Here is a 5,077-nt window from a genome sequence, read left to right on the forward strand (position 1 = left end):
TGTGAGCAGATCGTTTCCAGCAAGCATGAAGAGAAGAGGGTCACTGACTCAGAAAGAGAGGGGGACAGAGATACAGGAAGGGGTTAGGGACAGAGACTATGTTTCTTTGTTGGGTGGGGGGCAAGTTTGCACCAAAAGTGAATGAGAGAGTGGGGACATGAGTGGAAAGAGAAAAAAAGCGATGCAGGGACAGAGAGAGAGCGAGTGAGCGGGCGACAACAGGGAGACAGGACAGAATGTTGCATTAGGTAGCACTGAGAGTCAGCAGTTTGTGGCCCCCAAACTAAAGCTCCTGCCTTTTGTTCACCAGTGCAGTGGCTTTAGTCCTGGCCCAGCAGGGCCTTGTTTCCAGGCTTAGTGGGAAACAGCCATCAAGGCTTCTGTCAGACAGAGCTCAGCAGCACTCACAATATAATTAAAAGAAAAACACATTCCCTCACTAATGCAGTCACAAACAGGCACAGGTCTCTGCCAACACCTCTCTGTACTTGTTTAAATGGCATTGATTCTCGGTTTGAAGTGAAGTGAGCTTGACATGACAAAACAAAACATTACGTCTATGTAATTTAGGTCTTTAGCAGATATTAAAACTACAGATGACCCAAAAACTACTTGGACTATTAAGCCACACTTAATAAATGTATTGATGAATGTTGATGCCGTACACAGACAAATATCAACGGTTTTCCTTCCCGCAGGAGAGGTTGGAAGGGAGGCTGTCCCCTTCCACCTTGAAGGTGTACGTTGCCGCCATAGCAGCACACCACGACGCAGTGACCGGGTGACCAGGCTATGTGCCCAAGGTTCCCACGACCCCTTTTAGGGACCAGGTGGTGAACCTGCAAGCGCTGCCCCAGGAGAAGGCAGACCCAGCCCTGTCATTGCTGTGTCCGGTGTGCGCTTTACGCATCTATTTGGATCGCACGCAGAGCTTTAGGATCTCTGAGCAGCTCTTTGTCTGCTTTGGTGCACAGCGGAAAGGAAGCGCTGTCTCCAAGCAGAGGATCGCCCACTGGCTCATTGATGCCATAACTATGGCATATCACGCCCAGGACATGCCGCCCCCGGTAGGGCTACGAGCCCATTCTACCAGGGGTGTAGTGGCATCCTGGGCCCTGGCCAGGGGTGCCTCTCTAACAGACATTTGCAGAGCAGCAGGCTGGGCAACACCCAACACCTTTGCAAGGTTCTACAACCTACGGGTGGAACCGGTTTCTTCCCAGGTAGTGGCACGCAATACAAGCGGATAAGCCCGGGATAGCTGGCCGGGTGTATCGCTTGCACATAGCGCCTTCCACCTCCTTTTGAGCTGAAGACGTGCGCCATTAATTCCCAGTAGTGTTCACAAACTTTGTTCCCTGATTGACTTCCTCCGAGCCCTGTGGCAGTTGAGTTTTCGGAGAGACTCGCTGCCGGCCCAGTACACGTGTTAACTAAGAGTCCTGTTCTGGGGTAGGTGCTCCGCATGTGGCGGTTCCCTGTAAGGCTAACCTCATGCGATGTATATGTTCTGCTAATTCGTTTCCCTGTTGGCAAACTGCATCTTCCTTGGGCAGAGCCCCTCTGCCCCAGTCTCCATGTTTGTAGTAACTCCTCCTCCATTGGGTAGGATCTACCTTGAAGACTCTCCACATGGTCGGAAAGACGTATTTTTCCACTTAAATATCCCCCCTCTCTTTGGGTGAGGTGTGGTCTCCGAGGTGTCTTCCTCTTGGGAGGGACACCCCCCCGACTAGACCTGGCGGCCCAGTCGGATAATCCCCCTTCTTTTTTAGGGAGTGGAAAAAGAGAAGGGGAAAAGAGGCCGCTACTGGCTTAGCCTGTCTCTATCTTTTGGGTAGTTGACTTGTCCCCAAAGGGCCGTTCGACACTCATAACTATGTTGGGGGAGGTTACGTGTTGACCTGGTGTGCTGGCTACGAGGCACACAGTGGTCTACCCGCCACACACTGCCAGTTCACGTAACACAGTTCAGCCAATTGTGGCGTTTCGTATAGGGACCCCTAGTGTCACTACATCGACACAACATCGAGTGAGTGACAGATAGGGAACGTCATGGTTACTTGTGTAACCTCTGCTCCCTGATGGAGGGAACGATACATTGTGTCCCTCCTGCCACAACGCTGAACTACCCGCAGAAATGGCTGGACCTTGTCTCGGCTCCTCAGCATAAAACCTGAATGAGTGGTTGCATACCAGCTCCTTTTATACCCGTATGTCCGGGGGAGTGGCATGCAAATACCACTTGCCAATTTTCATTGGCCTTTTATCAAAGACCAGAGGTGTCTCGGGCTCCCAAGAGTGACCCCTAGTGTCACTACATCGACACAACGTCTCGTTCCCTCCATCAGGGAACGGAGGTTACACAAGTAACCATGACGATTTCATACAAAGGTGTACACTTCAGTCTTCAAAGACAAAGGACAACTGGCTCGAACAAGGACAGAAAGAGATGTACAACTGAACAAGAGGATAAGTACATCAGAGTCTCTAGTTTGAGAAATAGATGCCTCATATGTCCTCAGCTGACAGCTTCATTGAATTCTACCCACTCAACACCAGTTTCATGTACAACAGTAAAGAGAAGACTCAGGGGTGCAGACCTTATGGGAAGAATTGCAAAGAAAAAGCCACTTTTGAAACAGAAAAACAAAAAGAAAATGTTAGAATGGGCAAAGAAACACAGACATTGGACAACAGATAATTGGAAAAGAGTGTTATGGATCTTAACCCCATTGAGCTTTTGTGGGATCAGCTAGACTTTAAGGTGGGTGAGAAGTGCCCGACAAGACAGCCACATCTATGGCAAGTGCTACAGGAAGCGTGGGGTGAAATGTCACCTGAGTATCTGGACAAACTGACAGCTAGAATGTCAAGGATCTGCAAAGCTGTCATTGTTGCACTTGGAGGATGTTTTGATGAGAACTGGATTTTTTTTTCAAATTGTAATAATTTTTCACATTTATAATGTCCTGACTATACATTGTGATCCGTTGAATGCCACTTTGGTGAATAAAAGTACCAATTTCTTTCCATAAGGGCAAAATCTGTACATTATTCCAAACTTTTGGCCACCAGTGTACAGTATATCATTCAAACATAAGACAAAAAGTAGGCCTATTTGGACACTTTCTGGTTGACAGATTTTGTGGAACATGTCCATAGTTAAAGTAATGGTCCGGTTTCAATACAAGTTAAGCTCAGTCAACAGCATTTGTGGCATAATGTTGATTACCACAAATAAATTATTTCGACTCATCCCTCTTTCTTTTTTTTTTTTAAGCAAAAATCGCGGTTACAGCGAGGCACTTACAATAGAGTGAATGGGGCCAGACCATAAACGTTCAAATACACACTGTTTCAAAAGTATAGCTGCAAGATGTAAACATTATACATGTTAACATGATTTTAATGCAGAGATGGCTCAGTGGGGGCAGTGGTGACTCAGTGGCTAAGGCTCTGGGTTACTGATCAGAAGGTCGGGGGTTCAAGTTGCCACTGTTGGGCCCTTGAGCAAGGCCCTTGACCCTATCTGCTCCAGGGGCACTGTATCATGGCTGACCCTGCACTCTGACCCCAGCTAAGCTGGGATATGTGAAAAAAAAGAATTTCACTGTATATGTATAATGTGTGATATATAATTATAATTAATTAAAATTATTATAATTATTATAATTAATTAATGTGATAAAATTGCTTATTTTCAGATTCAAACTTTTTACTGATTCAAAACAAAACAGAATAAAACATAATATAAATGCACAGAATTAACTTTTAACCCCTTTAAACCTCCACTTATTCTCCATCCCCCTCCCAATTCCCAGCCCCCAACAAACAACACAGTGGACAAAGCCTGGGTTATATACAACCAATATAAACACACACACACACAAATACTGAGAAAATAAAAATACAACAATCAACAAATAAAAAGAGAAAAGAAGAAAAGAAAAATTCCACAAAAGATACAATTTAGAATTTAGATCATAATTGCGTTCTTTCCACATGTTCTTCACTGACATCCTTCCAGAAAGGACAGGTATTTGCCCCATTTCTTAACATATTCATCTAATCCGCCAAGCTGCTTTTATGACATCTTTTCAAATGCCGCCACCCTACTTAATTCGATGACCCATTCTTGAAACGAGTGAGCGCCATTTAACTTCCATCCTCTAAGAATTGTCTGCCAGTCATTACACTAATCATTTGTATATTTGTCAAATACTTTAATAACTACCCCATCACCCAATATACAGCCTAGTGCAGAAAGAAATTTTAATGCCTCTGTAACACAACTTCACAGAAGAAGGGAAGGAGAACACAGGGAAGTGGGTTTTCCAGGCTCAGGTAAGACTTTTAATCGGCCACTTCAATGCTTCACAACTTTACAAACTCATCAGCTTCACAGGCGTGTAGACTTTTAAACACATTAGCTTCACAGGCACGTAGTTACTTAGACACATCAGCTTCACAAAACACAACAGATTAAACGCAGCAGCTTCAGGAGCACTGTGGCCTTCCTTGTGCCAGACTCTCTCTTTCCCTCTCTGCTGGTGGTATGGCTGCTTATATGCCGCTCTCCCCATGCTCACTGGAATTAGAGACAGGTGTTAAACATAATCTAGCTCAGATGCAAGCGCCCTTACTGCTTTCTCTCTCTCCGGACGGACGCTTGACCATGTCCCCACTGCCACAGCCTCACATATAAAATTCTGGACTCTTACCCAGAATTCTTGAATGTTAGCACAGAATCACAGAGCATGGACTATGTCTCCATCCTCCAGCTGACATCGCCAGCAGGTAGGTGTCTTTTAGACCAAGCCTAAACAATCTAGAGGGAGTCCAGTAGAAACGATGCAAAATCTTAAACTGGATAAGGCGTACTCTTGCATCCCTAGACTTAGCCATACAGAGGGTGTTTACAGCTTTAGGGGCTGTGTACTACCACCAAAAATAGTACAAAGTAGATAAATACCTGTAAAATTGAGAACTAGAGATCCCAAATTGCTGTTATATTTTCAAATGACCTGAAAGCTCAGTTTTCATAAAGTATAACCAAGTGTAGCAACACCCCTCT

The sequence above is a fragment of the Myxocyprinus asiaticus genome, chromosome 26, assembly GCF_019703515.2.
Source record: "Myxocyprinus asiaticus isolate MX2 ecotype Aquarium Trade chromosome 26, UBuf_Myxa_2, whole genome shotgun sequence".
In the NCBI taxonomy this organism is placed as follows: Eukaryota; Metazoa; Chordata; class Actinopteri; order Cypriniformes; family Catostomidae; genus Myxocyprinus; species Myxocyprinus asiaticus.